At 39.5% G+C, this 19,299-nt stretch overlaps 1 long non-coding RNA gene across 1 annotated transcript; it reads left to right on the forward strand.

Moving 5' to 3' along the window:
• Positions 1-6,747: 6,747 nt before the first annotated feature.
• On the forward strand, positions 6,748-7,661 carry LOC142140866 (uncharacterized). Its single transcript, XR_012688577.1, has 2 exons — positions 6,748-6,915; positions 7,163-7,661. It is a non-coding gene; the product is annotated as an uncharacterized LOC142140866 (long non-coding RNA).
• Positions 7,662-19,299: the final 11,638 nt, after the last annotated feature.

Consider the following 19,299-nt stretch of genomic DNA (forward strand, 5'->3'; position numbering starts at 1 on the left):
TGTAGATAACGGAAGTATGGTCTGTCGGATCTTCTATAAAGGATAGAGGTCTCTCTGACACATTTCATCTGATCACAACAGACTTTCTCAAAGCAATGCAGTCATCTCTATAGTATCCAACTATATAAAGCTTGAGCACATCTTGTGATTGGTGAATCAATGAATGTTAAATGAGACTTCTGAGGACACTTGACCAACATCCAGAGAATTAACTCTTGTAATATTTTACAAATACACATTCTTAGACATTTTAAAACAATAAAATCCATAACTTTTAATGATAAAATTAAATTTAACATGCCGACAAACTTTCAACATACAGAAAAAAGGGGGATTTAGCAAGATCTGACTTCTCACATATGAGATAACTAATTGAGTAAATATATAGCTATATAGTTCAATTAAATATACACATGTCAATACATATGTATAAGGCATAAAAGCACAGACATACACTGATATATTCATATTTGACTACAAAAAGAAAAATATTAATGTTAATATATAACCAGAACCCCTCAAAGAGCTCAATATTATTTTTTCAAATTACAACAAATAAACTAAAACTGACTAATAACCTACATCAATGGGTGAACTCTATTCATAGAGAAATAAATGTACTGAATAGATGTAAAACTAGGATTTATTTTCACAAAAAACCCTACAAAAAGACGTCAAAAACAGTGTATCTATATATTCTACCTACAAATACCGATCATTGAATTCAATTGTATCATTTAACCCATCTGGTGACAATCTGCAATTTAAAAATCTATGTGGCTTCCACCCGACACAGATTTGTAGAGTTCATTTTAGAGTTCATATAGAAGAGTCTTCTCTTCTATAGTTCTATAGTTCATTGTAGATTTCTATTTTCGGATTAAAAGCTGCTGACAACAGATGAAAACATCAGTGGTGAGTATTCTGGGCATTTATTATTTTTAATAAAAATATGTGGTATAAATGAGGGTGTTTAGTGTCTTTATTGGGGTTTTATTATTTTTAATGTATGTGGTTTTAATGAGGGTTATTTAACATTTTCTTTTGTGGAACTACAGGTCCCAGCAAGCTCAGGTGTCAGGGCATGTTGGCACTTGTTGTTCTCCAAGTGCCAACATACCCTGGCTGCCATGGGTATGTTGGTGCTTGTAGTTATACAAGTATTGGCATGCCCACACTGTTTAGGGCACCCTGACTTGCTGGGATTTGTAGTTCCACAAAACAAAATGGCATTCATTTATTGTTTTACACTTTTATCGCCATTTAGTACCCTACGCCCACCGCCCAGGGGTGTAGGAAGAGCCCTAGTGCTTTCAACATTGTGCTGGTTGTCTCTAGAGGGAGGGCCAGCTCATTTTTTTCAGCGTACCCCACTCCCTAGGGAACCCCTGCTGCGTGTCCCCCTGTTATAGTGCCACCAACCCGGCTGGTTTGCCTAGTGCTGGTTATGTGAAATCAGGGGGACCCCCACACAAAATTTTTCCACGATTTTCATGTAACCAGTAGTAGGCTGGCAGCACTAGGGTTACTAGAGGGGGACTCCATGTGTTTGTTTGTTGTTTTTTTTTTTTTTGGTTTTTTTTTAAACCTTTATTTTTTCAGTTTTGACAGCTGTTCGGACCTCCGGCTCTATAGACAGGGCAATGTAACAGTGATGGGTTTACTAATCTCACAGCTAGATAGGGACAACACAGGAGAGTTTGCTAACCACAGGAGTAATTGACATCGCAGCAAATCACCAGAGATGACCAGCGATTTTGAAAATCGGGGTAAAAATCGCAGCTTGATACATTTCAGAAACTTTGCACTAAAATCGGGGGGAAGTTTATCATTGATTTGCCGTGATTTTAATACGCTGAAAAAATCGGACCTTGATATATTTACCTACAGATCTCTGAACTCCTAGGACTTTTACTCTTCCATCCGTATCAAAAACCTCCATTTTATTACTTTAGCTTATCTTAATGATGTATGTCCCAGGTGTAAAATAAATATTAATATAATGTAGATCAGACACTGTGCCAGCAGTGCAACTCTCCTCTGTCTCACCAACCTCCGGTATTCACCTCTACCTGGGGCGGGATTGAATTAGGGATTGTTCTATATCTGATGAATTAAATTTATGTCTCTTGATACCTGGTTCACTTTTCCATATTGTGTACTCTGTACTTTTTTTCCTGCTCTTTATCTTGTTAGGCTGGATAAAAAGAGGTCTATGCATACTGGGTTCTGGGGGGAAGGTACAGGTAGCATAATTTGCTCCCCCCCCCCCCTGACTGCTTTCAGGTATATACTGAATATCAGTCTAGATCAGACACTGAAGTTCAGCTCTCCTCTGTTTCCCCAGCAGAAGATAGTTACTTCTAGCTGGAGTGGGATTGTATTGGGGATTGTGAAGTATATTTTTGCACAATTTACTGATGAGTTTATTGCTGTCTGTTGATACCTAGTTCTCCCTTTCTATATTGTGCACTCTGTATTTGCCGTGGATTATCTTCCTTGCTTGTCAGGCCAAATAAAGGGAGGTCTAGGATGGCGGGGCTTCATCTGTGACTTGTCATAGTTATGTAAAATATCAGGATATCACCAAGTGGACAGTCAGACATGGATGCCTTTGGCAGGAGGCCACATGTCGTAAGCGCTGGCTAGGATCACCTCCGGCTTGGGCTAAGGCACTAGCGCAGTCTAATTCAGCATTTGCCTAGTAGCTCGCTTCACTTCCACTGGTTGTAGGAGAAGGGACCTGTCCTTCCCTCGATTTCACTGAATCTTCAGCCAATTACCCAATGCTTCTCTTAGCAATTCCAAAAGGCGAGCCGGTTTGGGCGATATGCATGGTTAAAACAGTACTTGTTCTCCGCAATTAAAAAAAATTGCTGTGCTAGTTGCGGACCCAAACACTACATAGGTTTAGGTTATATGCATATTTTAGACACTTTATCCCTTACCAGAGTAGGTTACAAGGGAAATTCCACCTAGGGGGTCGTCTTTATAGCGTGACTGTCTAATGTCACGTCTATTCTTATCCATGAATACCACAGCCCTTAAGAATGTTTGAGACCATTCTTAAAACTAGTTAGCTAGTGGCTGGTGCTTTACTGAGACCCATTTTAGCCTCAGATAGGGTCAACTAGACTAAAAAAAAGTAGAAAACTATTTCTCATACTTTCGGTAGCCGTGGAGTACGGGCCATAATGGGTTGTCGTCGTGTGGTTTCTCGGCTTTTGTCGGTGTGGTCTTTGTGATTTGGTTCTGTTCTGTGTATCCGAAGGATGTTTGAAATGTTGAGCTGCGGTGGTAGTTCTCGATTAAGAATCAAGATGTCTTGATGCAGGTAAGAGAAATTGAGAATGGGTTAGAGGGTGAAATAATTTTGGAAGTAGGAGTAAAATGAAATAATAGGGGTTAGAGATGGTGTACATGAAATAAAGTATGGAAAATTGCTTTAAATGGACATACCGGGTATGGTGGTCCAGGATCTGTTGGAGGTGGAAGTAAGAGGTAATAGAAATGAAGATTGAGATGAAAGGAGAATGTGGTGTAGTAATGGATAGAATTGGGAGTAGTATTGTCTGTAGAGAGGGATATAGTGCAGGAATGTGGTGTAAGAGAGAGTAATGTAGGAAGGGAAAAGAGTGTGGTGCAGGGAAATATGAGGCTGGAGGCCACGTTTAGGGGTTTTAGAAGGAAGAAAAGGAGGAATCAGTGTAATACAGATAGAAATTGACATAGTAATGCAAGTAGAGATAGGGATGTGGATAGAAACAAAATTGGAGTGTAAGTAGAGTAGAGAATAAAATGTACTGTAGGTATAAGTGGGTAAAATATATTAGATTTCAGGAGCAGGAATGATTGTACAATTAACAATAGGAGAGTAAGAAGATAGTAGGGATAATAACCATAAACCAGATTGTAGGTAGTAGTACAGATTGGACAGGGTTATGAATGTAGGTAGAAGTGAAAGGTAATATAGAGAATTATTAACATAGATACAGAGTAATTGAAGGAGATGGGTGGGGATGAGTACAGGAAGAAAACAATATAGAAATGCAAATAAATAATCTATAAACATAAAAATAGAAAAATAATAATAAATGCTAAAGTAATAAAAATAGAAGTGAGAATAAATAGATTATAAATGAAAGCTTTAAAAAAGAGAAACTAAATGGCAAACTGTTCTTGTAGTGTAGGTATGTACCAAATGGGTTTCACCACATATAGTGGCTTCCTCAGTGTGTTCTGCATACAGAATAGTCAGCCATCTTTGGATGCCGCCTATTTGAATCCTCTGGCCCATTTTGGCACTAAAATTTCTTTTTCTAGTTTTGCTAGGTGGAGTAACCCGTGCCAGTAGCGCATACACACCAACACCCACACAATCCTAGCGTAATAATGCACCAAAAAACTGGGTCAACTGGACCACAGAAAAGTGGTCAGAGCAACTCTTTGCAGGATTGCTGTCTGGGTGGCATTGGTCTGTAATGGCGATCTTGGCGGTACACATCTGGGAAGAATAAGTATATCTGGGGACACAGCTCTGGATACTGGTAAAACCAGGGGCCAGAATTTCATCTTGATGGTCTCAGCTTGCCAAGGCAATTTTATCAATGCTTGGGTGCCAGATGCAGAGTCAAAAGGAGTCGGGATTCCTTGTATTTTACGGTGATGTCTATATGGGGTTGACTTGGATAAGATTATTAGCCAGATGAACAGTGAAAGGGCTACTACTGGTACAACTGCCAAGAGCGTAGGACGATTGGTTTCAGGCCTTTTTGTGTAGCGGTAAAGGCACAGGGTTCAGAAATCACTGTCAGTTCCCAGCTCCTTGTGGAGGACAGCAGAGAGTTAAGCAAACTTTTTCCACTAAGATGCTATCAGCCAGGTCCTCGGAATAACAGGCTGCATGATGGACATTCTGCCCACCCGTAGAGGCAGTCGTGTGTGTGTCATTCTGCTGATTTTATAGGGGTCAGTGGTTCAGTTCCACTTCAGATTCCTGGGTGAGAAAATAGATTGATTTCCTACCTTCTCACTACCTATCTCACTGTGGACCAGCTTTAATTGCCATGCGGATAGCCAATCCCACATTACTTACAGTGGGTGTGATTTTCTTCCAGTGTTAGTATAAGACAGTGGGAGGGGTTATCTTTCCAAAAGCTGTTTCTGTTAAGGTATCGGACAGATTCATTCAGCAGGATAATCCTTTGGACACTCGGCACTTATTAATCTGAGTATTTCCACCTAAACATAAGGTGTTTCTATTGGCTCTCAGATGGAAGCTGCTCCTCTGGAGGTTGAGATGGCAGCATTAACAGGGCCTGTCACCTGACTATATAAAATTGGGCAATTGTGGCAACAGATGCTTGCCCCTAGTGCTGAGAGGCTGTCTCCTTTCACTGTCCGTTCTTGCAAACCTTACGATAAGTATTCTAGAATTAAGAGCGATGCTAAACGTTCTAGCTCAGGGTTACCTTCAATCATGTGGAAATCCCATGCAGATTCAATTAGACAATTCCACCACAGTGGCATACGTCAACATCAGGGATATACAAATTCTCTATTGCGATAGGCTTCTAGAATTATTACTGGCTCCCTATAATGGCGATGATTCCTGCATCCTTAAAGGGTATGATAGAAAGGAGTGGAGGTGCAGTTGTGGCACCAGACTGGTGAAGCCAGTCATGGCAGAGATTGGCACAGCTGGCTTTATTGGTGTAATCGGTGAGCGCCTTGTGGATGGCTCATCATGGGGCTTCGGCCGGGCAGTTTGGTTGGCTGCCACATGGGGCTCTATACATACCTTTACAATTCTAAGGTCGTTAGATTTAGGTATAGGGTGCTGCGCACTACTAGTTTGTGAGCGTACCCACCCAAAGGGAGTAGCTTTTATACATCACAATTGTCCAGTGTCCCTCAGTGGCTGATAGAGAGAACTAGATTTTAAACTTTCGCTAAATTCTTTTCTTAGTCCATGATAAATACTGAGTGGCCACCCAATTAAGCTCTAGATATCCTGGGAAGAAGTTTACCAAAGTTAAATGTTACTTTTTCAGGGATGAAGTAATTTCTATCTCTCTTTATTGTTTCTTTTTGGTTCTGTCCTGTGGGACTTGGTTAGTATAATAACTGATTTCCCTGCACGATGGGGAGGTATAAGAGTGAGGAGCATTTAATTGATAGAATTATTTCAAGTGTCCATGTTCTGAAGGAGGTTCTATACCCCATGGTCCAATGTCCCCCATGGACTAAGAAAAGAATTTAATGTAAATATAAAATCTGATTTTATCCTTGATTTGGAGGATTTGAGGCTGTACATCAAGCATTATGACTAAGACCATCTAGTCATTGAAAAACAGGATTTCTAACACAATAACTACAGTATGTGTTGCACAAACTCTTGTCAAATTTTTCACACCCTATTTCCATTTGCTTTATGCATGATTGACAGATGAGACATTTAACTAACAACTGATACACACGTTGTAAGCCTACATTTGATATTCTGCATAGAAACCACATGTGATTCATGTGACAATATTTACTGGTCCATGTGGAAAATATATTTAGTTTGAGATACAAAATATTACATTTACACTCGAGCTAGATCTTCCTTTATAATGTATTATGGTAATGTGTAAATATCCTATGTATAATTAGGAAAATATTGAGAAGATAATTATGCATTTGTGGATAAATTATTCATGCATATAAAAATGTTTCAGATGATCAATGTTTGTATTGCAGTTTGACTTCTATGCCTGGATGCCCAATGGTCCCACATCCATGAAAAACCCCCCTCCCACAGCTAAAGGGGTCAGCACACCCCAGAGTATCCTGGATGCATTGCCAGAAGTAAACACTACCACTACTGGAATGACCACAGTGTGGCTGCTTAGTAATGAGCCAAGAGACCGGGTGAGTACTATTATCCTGTACGGACATAAAAGCAATAAGCAGATCTGCTCCTTTTGTGTTTCTAGTCTGGGGAATATGTAAGAGAGAATTCTTGCGCAGATCATGATATATACAGCTGTCCATTCATGTACATGCAGCTCTGCTCTGTAATGTATTGATGAATGGACTCAGTCAATACATAAAGAAATCATGGCTAAATTTTGGCTAAAAAAAGCTTCCATTAATCAGATTCCTTATTGCTCTCCAGAGACGTTTAGGGGATTACCCTGATGTGCGTTTTACAGAGGAGGTCCCACAGAAGTTCATAAAGGATTTCCAGAACAAGTTGGATGAAATTTCCAAGTCCATTACTGAACGGAACACGAACATGTTTTTGCCTTATACCTTCTTGAATCCCGGAGTGATTGAGAACAGTGTCTCTATCTAACATTGTGTCAGTGTCCTGATCATCACTGAGTACCTTCTTTTGGGATATGACTAGGTATCCCAATTGTAAAGCGCTACAAAATCTGCTGGTGCAATTTAAATCAAGGTTGATGATGAAGATTTAGGGAGCAGATAGTTTTTGATTAGCTGGCAATTTTCTGCAGTATTGTGATTAAAAAGTTGTCAAGTGGAGCTTTTTTCATTCAAAGATGTAGTTCATGTCATATAAATTAAATGTTCATATTTTCCCCTATATAGATTCATTATTCTTTGAGCGCGCTGCATGTCACATTTTGTAATAAAATTCAAACAATCTCTAATTGCTCTTTGTGTTTTGATATTGATTTATAACTATTGGCATTGACAAAAGGGAGGGGGTCATCTGGTGTGTGGATAAATGGGATTAACATTTCGTGAAATGTGTGCAAAATGCTTCTGAAAACAAAAGAGAATATGTTTGCTGTTTGTAATATTTCTGGACTTTGTAGTATACCTATTTTTCATGCTGTCTCCTTTTCCTAAACATTATTTAAAAAAAACCTGTCTGTATATTTCTATAAAATATAGACATTTATTATTTGATCTCCATATATAAAACATACACCATAAAAGAGCAATTGAAATGGCAATATATAAATCTTATACTCAAGACAGCCCTTATAAAACGTGTCGAAGTATAAAACAGTATTGCATTCATTGGTTAGTGTGGTTCAGTAATTTAGTGTCCAATCCATTCTGCTCTCAATCCAAACATAAACAGAACAAACTAGCAGTACTGATAAATATATATGGTTGTCAGTCATTATGAGGATCCAAAAGTAAATCCACAATCATGCAAACACTTTCATATAAATTGTCTGTCCGTATTAGACAGTCCATGTGAGTTTTGAAGAATGCAAGATACAGTTTAGCAAGAGATACTTCCAGTTAGTAGTGTGTCCTCTTACAGTTTCCAATCATCCTTAATCACTGATATGTTCTGCACTAGCCGGTACACTGCATATGCACACAGTCCTGCAAGAATCTCTTAATGCCAATGTCCATGAACGGATCAAACTGAAAAGTCCTTATTTTTCAGTTTGGCAATGATGAAACACTGAGTATCCCTATTAATACTTGTGTGTTTTGGCACAAGTAACGACTTCTTCAGAAGGATTGAAACCATGTCTTTGTAGAACTTTTGATCAATAACATTGTGGTGTCCAGTCGGGTGGGGTACGGTTTTTCAGTTTCGAAAAAATCCGACACCCACTTCACCTACAAAAAAAGCACAAAAGTTTTAAAAAGCGATGGTAATATTTATAGACTTACTTTTAAAGCGACTGAACATCACCGATGGACCCGAATGCTGACCGCAAGTGATCTCGGTTGAAGAGGTGTCGGACACTACTGTTTGTTGTCATCGCAACTTGTATTCATCTGAATTTAAAGTGGCAATGTTGGGCCCCCGCAGGTTAAGTGTTTAAACACTTAACCCGACATTGCCACTTTAAATTCAGATGAATACAATTCGCGATAAACAGTAGCGCCGGACACCTCTTCAATTGAGATCACTTGCGGTCGGCATTCGGGTCCATCGGTGATGTTCAGTCGCTTTAAAAGTAAGTCTATAAATATTACCATTGCTTTTTAAAACTTTCGTGTTTGTTTTGCAGGTGAAGTGGTTGTTGAAATAGTGGTAATTGTATTAACGATTACCACCGGTCCAGTCACTATGTTGGAGGTGATAATTAGGACCAGTGTTCCAAATATATTTTCAGCTTTTGCCAGGAGGTGCAGAGGTGGGTACAGTAACAGGGCTCTTTGGAGAAGTGGAAAGATTACCCTAAAACCTCGCTCCTTAAAGGGACAGAGAAGAGAAAGTAAGAGGTTTCCCTACAGAGCAGAGAAACACAAAGTGAATTCCGCTTCAAATTGCACCTATAAAAGTGGCTCTCAAGAACGTTCATCAAGGAAAAAATAGTACCCCATTTCTCGTCTGATAGAGGAAGAGGTCATCTGGTTTTGGTACATTGCGGGTAGTACAGGTGCAGCCACATCCTGAGAGAAGAATATTGGTGAACACAGGGAAATTCTATTTTAAGGGTGAGAGTATTAACTTTTACATAATATAATTGTTACATTGAGGCATAGGATAAATGAAGATCATAAGGAAACTGGCACAAACATTTAAAAATTCAGTTAATTTATGTGAGGATTAATGTGGAGTTAACTAATCTGGTTGTGATTGGTTTTCATCAAAATGTAAAAAGATTGATAGGTATGTTGTGGTAAAATAAATAGTTATTTTTATATTAAAATTGCCCAGCTTGATCATAAGAAATAAGTACAGGGCAATACCAGAAAAAAAAGTAAAAATTAAAATACAAAGAAGAAAAAGAGAAAAATACTATAAACAAAACCTTGAGAATGAATGGAAAGTGTAAATCCGCAAAAAGTAATATTTAAAAGACATGAAATTATTTATTTGTGGTTATGATAATTGCTTTATGGCGGCTAAGCAGTATTCTAGTTTGACAAATTATATGGTATGTGTATATATTTCTTATATATTTATATATATTCATGTATTTATACAGAGTGAAGCTTTCCTAGTTACATCTGGAATTGATAGGAAAAGGACACTGTTAAAAATAAAGATTAGTATTTACATATTATGAATGGCAAGGGTTAAAATGATTTACTAATAGTACACACATGTCTTTGTTAACATCTAGCATATCATATGTTGATTAGCAAGGAAATGGTTAATAGATGTAAGAAGTATTAAGTGTAATTTTATTGTAGCACGACATGAAAACAATGGTTTTTTTGTGGATACTTTACCATTGCTTAAATTAGAAACTTAGGGCCTCATTCATTAAGGAACTTAAAAGAAGAAGTTTCTTATTTAAGTCTCCTGGACAAAACCATGTTACAATGCAAGGGGTGAAAATTAGTTTTCTGTTTTGCACATATGTTAAATACTGACTGTTTTTTTATGTAGCACACTTATATGGTGGGTAAGGCTGGTGACTGTTTTGTTCACTTTTTTGTGGTCTTGAGAAAAGGTCTGTGTTATGGACTGGAACATCCGTTAGAAGATAAAAAATAAGAGTAAAGAGTTCTTAACTAATGAAAGTCTGGTAAGTGCCCTCTTTCTAAAAACTTTTGTTAGAGCTGCCTGAGGGAGCTAGAGACACGGAGGAGCACCAAAGCAAGGGGACTTTGGACAAGTATTTAAATGAGTGCAGAGATATACTGTATATATGTTTATTAGCCATGGGATGCAAAGCAACTACTCGCTGTGGAGAAAGAAGAAGCTGAGGATGAACCACTTTAGATGCCAACCTTATCTTCCCCTGCTGGATCTGGCAAAGTCACTGACCTCATGAATGGTATCCATAAAAGCCGTCGGGAGATGAAGGACCAGTACGCATTGCATTATATGCACACACTAGCAATGTTTGACACAATACTGGTTGCCATCCTCAATAGGCTGGTCCATCCAGCCCAAGGCCTGGTCTTGCATCTGGCCCCAGTGTGCTTGAGCCAGAGGGAGCAAAGGCTTAACCACATAAATATCAGCTTTAGCAATGCTGACTGCTGTGACTTAGCAAGCAGTACTGTATGCTAGGAGTACAGTGGCACCTGACTGAAAGACCCTGGCCATGGTTGCAATTTTTTTGCATGCCCCATCTCCCTAGGGAATCCAGCCCTGTGCTGACCAGCCTGTGGCTGGTTGTCATTATGGCAGAGGGACCCACACTGTGGGCTTCCCTGCTATAGTGCCACCAGCCCCAGCTGGCAGTGCCTAGAGTTAGTTCTAGTAAAATGAGGTGGACTCCAAAATTCGCTAGTGCTAGGTTGGCAGCACTAGGGTTAATCTGTGTGAGGAGCACCTTTTTGGGGTACCGTTGCTTTCAACATGCTTGGTGTACTTACCCAGATGCTTTTTTTGTTAATTACCTGTATATTTACCTTTCAATATCCATAGAAGCGTAACTCTGTTTGTGTGTAATACATTAAAAACTTTCCTTTATTGTACCATCCCTCTCTGACCTTTTTCTCTTCTTGTATTTTCAAATGATGGGATGCAGAATCTTGCTTTTGCCTATAAAGTAATAGTCTCCATTGTGAGTATTCTTTCAGGTATATAAATAATGTATGTTCCTGACAAATGCTGCCCTCTCCATTTAAATATTTATAAAGCATCCAGAGTAAACGACTAGACCATCAAAATGAGTGGGAGAAGTTCCGTTCATAAAATCTATAAAAATGGTCAATCCCCAGAAATGCATCAACCAGCCCCAGTACTAGATAGCCTAGGCTGGTTCCCACTAAACAGGGGGAAAGCGAACATGTAATCCCATTGCTATATGTAAGTCCCATGTTAAAAGCCAGCCCCAGACCAGACAGTTTTAGCTACTAACAAGAAAACCTACAGTGCAGGATCCATCTTTCTTACCACCAAAACCAAGTATAATTGTAGCATAATAGTGAAAAAGCCAAATAACACACACAAACAATTGTTAAGTAAATCCATTGCAATCCAATGGGATCATCTTCATACAATCCACAGGAAAATTATTTAATGGCAATTCTTAGGAATTATTCTTCATTTGTAATCCAAGCAAGATTTATTTACAATTCCAGGGAAAATTTTCTTCTGGAAATAAAAATGAAAGACAAAGTGGTTTTGACACGTTAAATTATGTTAAAATTCTACCCCACTTCCATTCCTGAGTATTACTGTGGGATTCCCACATTTTGCTTAATTCAGCAGGATCCCACTTTTTACAATTCCCTTTTGGCCTTAAATGCTTAGAACCAAGGGAGCAAGGGACATCTTCCAGCAATGTCATAAGTGCGTGTGGATGGTTAAACAGTCCGAGTTCAAGCCAATCAGGATGCGCACTGCAAATGGGAAATCCAAAAGATTGGTCAAAGAATACCAAGAGGTCAAATGTCGGGAGTATGTTCAGAGCCAAAACAGAGTCCAATAGAGAAGTCAGGGAAAGCCTGGTCAGAAATCAGTAATAGAACAACCATATACCAGAACACTGGGAATAGTACAAAAATGCTGACTAGACGTAATACTCTGGGTGACAGAGCCTTCCTTACATAGGTAGCAGATATAATCTAACTGCTGACGGTGGTGACGTCACCACTCAGAGCATGCATAGAGCGGCCAGCACTCAGGCGGAAGAAATATGTCTGGTTGCTGGGTAATGTATGTGTGTGTTTCAGTGTGCGATGGGTGGTTTGGAGTTTGAAAATAAAATTTTAATGTGAAAAATTTGAGAAGGGATCACAGTGAGATAGGAAATGTTATGCACTACAGTTTTGATTTCAGTTTACATATTTCCAGGACTGCTTCCTTGTCAATTATGACCTATAAAATCTCTATTTGTTTTTTTTAAATACCTTTTTGTAAATATCTTCAATCTATAGGCCTAACAATTACCTCAATAAACATTCATAGTTCGCAGACATTCTAGATTAGGGCTGGTTAAATCTTATGAGTTAGGCAACAAAGCCACATGAAATGTTATTGTTGGCACCAGTGGTCGATGTGGAAATTTAGAAGTAGCAGTATGCAAATTTAGGTATGTAAAATGTAAGTGAAAGGAATGTGATAGTTTTACAATGAAGGCAGTAGGAGAAGTGACGGTATGGCATTCCCCACTGGCTGGCACTGAAAATCTCAGTGGGTGCACTCCTACCCCTTGAGACAAGTTGTCTTCTAATCTTACGTCATTCTATCTGTCCTTGTTCCAGGTAGTTTCCTATTATGGTAACAAGTGACAGAGAAAGATGGTGTTTCTTGTTTATTCTAAATTTGGTACATGAATATTACATGTTGAAGTGTGGTTTTTCTGTTTAGACAGATGACTCATGCTTATCCCTCCTCAGTCACCATTCTCTGTATAGCGAAGACATAATGTCATTGTATGTTTCTTGCTTTGTCTCAACAATTACATCTCAGTTGAAGAAGAGTATGTAGACTGTTATTTGAGGAAAATGCAGGCAAGCAATGTGATTCTTGTGCCAGTAAATGAACTAGACAAGTGTCCTTTTCTATGAGATGCTTACGCTTATAGTGTTTCTTGAAGTAGCATTCTCCAGTTGCTGAGACAGGTAATGGTGAAAATGACAAGAAGTCATGAAGGTGCTAATTATGTGACAATGTGTGATAATAGAATAGGTTCCCACAAGAGTTTTATCTAATTGCAGTAAGTAGTAAATTTTACTTAAATTTTATGGCTAGGGGCCTCCCTGTTTTTCATTTCAAAATGATGGGAATGCTAATCTGAAATATTTATTAATTTACTTAACCTATTTCAACACACACTTTATTAACCAATCTTGCCAACTCGACCGGAATGTCCGGGAGACTCCCACATTTTGCGAGAGTCTCCTGGACTCCCGGGAGATTGTGGCAATATCCCGGATCTGCCCACTTCACTAGGAAGTGCCCACTTCCTAGTGAAGTGGGCAGAATTAGCTCCCAAACACAGCGATTCACCGGGAATCGCAGCGTTTGCCCCGGCCCCCTCTGTCAAATGACGAGTTCGCGTCATTACATCACGGGGGGTGGGTCCAAAATGGCGCACATTTTGGAGCCCCGTCCCCATCACGCCCACCTCTCCCAGAAACCAACTTTGTCAAGTTGGTAAGTATGATATTAACATAACACACACACTATATTAACTTAGCACACACACACACACACACACACTATATTATCATAGCACACACACACGCACTATATTAACATAGCACACACACACTATATATTAATAGAGCACACACACGCTATATATTAACATAGCACACACACACACACATATACTATATATTAACATAGCACACACACACACACACACACACACTATATATTAACATAGCACACACACACACACACTATATATTAACTTAGCACACACATACACTATATATTAACATAGCACACACACACACTATATATTAGCATAGCACACACACACACCTACATTGTTACATATGTGCAGCGCGCAGACTGCTTCACTTCACAATCTAGCCCTCCGCATGTCCGCCCGAGCAGCAGTGTTACGTGGTGCATGTCCTATGTGATTACTTGCATTGGCCGCATGTCACTGAATCTCTGTCCGCCTCTCAGCGCGCAGGGAGGTGCTGCTGCTCAGACGGGCATGAGGACAGCTGGATCAGCCCATCTAGCCATTGGCCCTTCTGGCATTGGCCAGAAGTGCCAGATGGCCACTCCGGCCTTGATGAAGAGGTTGGTGGTGTAGATTGCAGGTGCTGGGATCTAGCTGAGAGAAGGGAGCTAGCTGATGTTGGACTGCTTGTTGTTATTTTTAGCATAAGTTTCTGATTTTCTTAAGAGCTGGCCCTGAAATCGCGTCACATGGCATAAACCAAGATGGTTTAAGTCCCTACATCTACTGACTGTGGCTTTACACACGCTACAAATGGCTAGACAACTGTTTTCTGGATTTGGATAAAAATAATTCCACACATAATTGGGGGATTTTTTGGTATTATGCCAAGGCATGACAATGGCCTTCATTTTATCACTGGCAAGAACTGCTTCCACTGGTGCAGCAACCAAGCAGCTCGCTGAAGTCTTAGAGTTCATTGACAGCACTGTTAGCTTAGCTGCCTTAAGCCCATTATTAACCTGCTGTGTGGGGACCCAAACAAACCCAGCACTTCAGCCACAAAAGTGGCACTCCTTGTCACTGAAATGCTAACTTTGTTAAAGTGTGCATGTCTTTTTTAAGATCCAACATAAGGGTGGGTGGGACAGCCCAAGGACAATTCCATCTTGCACCACTTTTCTGCCACTGCTGTGTAACTAAGTTTCCTAGATGTGCTATGAACTGCCGTGTGTTGCGCCATTGCTCTGTCAATTAGTAACCAGCTAACTCGCTGCAGTCTTCAAGTTCATTGGTTTGTTAAACTGTACCTGCTACCCCTCCTGTTTCTGTGTGAGTTTGTTAAACCTTTTTAACATATTTTCCAAGGACAATTCCATCTTGCACTGTTTGACATTTTGACCTTGGGCTATCAGCTTGTGTAACAGTCGACAATTCAGGTCTCAACAGTATTTTTAGGATGCCAATTCACATGGTGAACAATATGATTAGGTAGACTATTGAAATGTGGACAGTATTATTTAAGGCAGGCCTGTCCAACCTGCGGCCTTCCAGGTGTTGTGAAACTACAAGCCCCAGCATGCTTTGCCGGTAGACAACCAGTTGATACCTGGAAGGGCATGCTGGGACTTGTAGTTTCACAACATCTGGAGGGCCGCAGGTTGGACAGGCCTGATTTAAGGGCTAGGGATATAGTTAAAGACAGGTCTAAGGATAGGCACAGGTGTAGGGACAGGGAAAGGGACAGGTCTAGGGTTAGGCACAGGTGTATGGATAGGGATAAGGACAGGTCTAGGGATTGGGACAGGGTTAGAGTCAGGGACAATACTGTCTACATTTGAATTGTCAACCTAATAAATACTGTCTACATTTCAATTGATGTCCTAATAATACTGTCGATGTCAGTATATTGTCGACTTTAAAACCTTGTCTACTTTGCTGCCCATGTTATGTTACTGTCAATCCAACATAAAGGTGGGTGGGAGGTCTGAAGGACAATTCCATCTTGCATCAGTTTTCTTTTCTGCCACTGCGGTGTGGCAATGATTCCTAGATGTGCTATGATTTGCCGTGTGTTTGTGCCGTTACTAATCGTAAGAGCAACCAGGCAGCTCACTGCAGTCTTAGAGATCATTGATAGCACTGTTAACAAGCCCATTGTTAGCCACAAAACTAACACTCCTTGTTGCTGAAGTGTTTGGTTTATTAAACTGTGCATGTCCTTTTTAAGATCCATTATATGGGTGGGTGGGAGTTTCCAAGGACAATTCCATCTTGCACCACTTTTCCTTTCAGCTACCGCTGCATGGCAATGTTTATTAAAAGTACTATAAACTGCCATATGCTTTGCAAAACTTAGCTTTTCCATGAGACCCATTGGTGATGCAGATGAGTCAGCACAACATTTTTACATCTGGTCTGTAATGGTGGTATTTATGGGCGATTTATTTATATTGTGTGAAGATGATGTACACACTGATGAGGGGGAGGATGATGACAACAACATCTTGCCACTGTAGAGTTCATTGACAGCACTGTCGGTTTAGCTGCCTTAAGCCCATTGTTAGCTTGTTTTGTGGGAGCCCGAACAAATCAAGCACTTCAGCCACAAAAGTGGCACTCCTTGCTGAAGAGCTTGGCTTGTTAAACTGTACCTGCTTCCCCTCCTGTTTCTGTGTGAGTTTGCAAAATCTTTTCTTTTTTTTTTATTGTAAAGAAACAACTTTAATTCTAACATTTAAGTAAAGTTTGTAAGCGTTAAGCCGAAAATAACATTAGATGATTAAACACTACTGTAGTGAAGGTCAATCAAACAAATTACAAATAATTCTTAACCAATGCAACAATGTTTTAAAAAACACATTTTATTTACGCTTGAGATCTGAGGTTCTTCATATGATGTACCACAACACTTTTCATTATATTTAAAGAATAGCTTCACCCTATATCAAAGCCATGATCAACCAAAAAAACACTACTACTGTCCCTAAGGGTGCCCTGTTTATTTTAAATGGCACAACTCAGATATTAGATTAAATTCCTTTTAAAGGTACAAATGTTCAAAAACTTTTGTTTATATAGAGCGAGACGCAGATATTTTTTCAATCTGTTCCTCTTGAGCTTTATTGCAGATGCAAATGTAATGGTCAGCATGAATAATATATAGATGTCATCACAAATAGTCCACCTTTTACAGGTAAACCTGCATCTTATTTAAAGTAACTGCAACAACATGAATTTCAGTAGCTGTAGAACAGAACTTAAGAAACAACAGTTTTGCGCTCCTGAAATGTGTTGTCATAATTAAAATACAGTAAGGTCTGTATTAAATAGTGTCCATTTTTTGAATAAAGTATTTTTATTGAGATTGTTTAGCTATAACATACAAATAACATATCTAACATTCAAATTAAATAAACATCTATCCCTGCCTATGTCGCTATAAACATTATACAGTACTATCTTGTGAACTTTTAGGCCGATAATACCATCATTGTATTTTTATTGCACTACAGCCTAAATTTATTGAAGCTGCATAGGGCTGAGAGCTAAACGTCTGCCTGGTGATTCCCCAATTCCATCATATCACCCTGATGAGGGTGGATAACATAACTTGATTCATACTAGTGGTGATATATCTTATGTTATTTATGCATGGCTTTTCAACTATCATACATGAGCTGTTCATGCCTCCATACCTCATTAACTAGATTGATCCAGTGAGATACACTAGGTGGTCCAGTAACCATCCATCCCCTTGCTATATTAACCTTAGCTAGGGAGGCTAAGGTAAAAATATATTTGAAGAGTGGGTTATTTAAATTTTCTTTTAGTGTAGTGCCAAACAGACATATTTTAGGGCATAATAAAGGGGTCATAGGTAGTGTGGAGGAAATGAAGTCCCATATTTGGCTTCAGAAGAACTGGACAACTGGGCATGACCATAAAATATGCCAAAAAGTGCTCTCAGTCATACCGCACCAGGGACACTCTGAAGAAGCGCACAGTCCCATTGCTTGCGTCTTGGCTGGTGTTAAGTAAACCTGTGTACCATGTAAAAATGGATCTGCTGAAACTTAAGACAAGATGTGGCATGTCTAGTATTTCCCACCACTATATTCCACTCCTCATTATAAAGAACCCCTACATAGCCTTCCCATTTTATTCTGAGAAGATCTAATCCTCTCGTGGACACCTGAGGCAATAGTATGGCATTGCGCAGAGAAATAGTCTTATATTACCCTATAGGTCGTAATATATTTTTAATCGTAGAAGCTGACATATGAAGCAAACCCTCAAGAAGCTGGGCATTCAGTGAATGTCTCAGCTGCAGATACCAGAAGAACTGATTGTTGGGTAATGGGAAGGTCGCTCTCAATTGTTCATATGTAGTTAATTGATTGTCTATATATATTTGACCAATTGTGTGAATTCCCACATCCTTCCACAGCAGTGAACCCTCACACCCAACCCGTTTCCTGAAACCAGTTTTGAACCATAAGGGAGTGTCTGGGTCTAACCCTTAACCTCCCATAAGAGCATGTGATATTGGCCAAATAATTGATGCCTGTCTTATTATAGGAGCCACCTTGCTAGGTCTGGCTTAGTTAGCCCACCCAAGAAGTGTCCGAGAGTGGTGTTCTGCAAATCACCTAACCAGGAGACCAAATGTTTAAGCTGAGAAACAAGATAATAAATTCTAAGATTGGGCAGGTCCAATCCTCCTGAATTTTTGGTTCTACATAATATGTTAAAGCACACCCTAGCTCTCTTACCACTCCAAATCAGGGAAATTAGATTTTTATTAATGTTTTGGAAAACCTTCAATGGTAGATACAACTGGAAGTGCTGGAGGGGGTATAAGTACTTCGGTTGGATCACCATTTCTTTTAGGTTGATCCTAAAATTGACCTTGAGAGGAAGCTTATGACATGTATGGCTTTTGGTCTTTAAATATTCTGTTATTGGGTCAATATTTAGAGCAATAACTTTTAATGCATAGGCTGTAATCCAGATACCTAAATATTTAAACCTGTCGGTCCACAGAAGTGATTGACAGTACACAGCAACTGGCGAAGGTTGCCACCCCATCGGAAAAACAACAGATTTGTCCCAGTTGATCTTGTCCTGCATATAAACCAAGGTCCTCAACCACCTCTAAAAGGTGAGATAAAGACCTATCAGGTTCCTCAAGGAAGACCAACATGTCATCCGTGTAAAGTGCTATGCTGTCAGTGATTCCTCCCATCTTTATGCCTCTAATGTGCTCATGGGAGCGGATTAAACAGGCCAGGGGCTCAATCGCTAAAGCAAACAG

The sequence above is a fragment of the Mixophyes fleayi genome, chromosome 2 (assembly GCF_038048845.1).
Source record: "Mixophyes fleayi isolate aMixFle1 chromosome 2, aMixFle1.hap1, whole genome shotgun sequence".
Taxonomy (NCBI): domain Eukaryota; kingdom Metazoa; phylum Chordata; class Amphibia; order Anura; family Limnodynastidae; genus Mixophyes; species Mixophyes fleayi.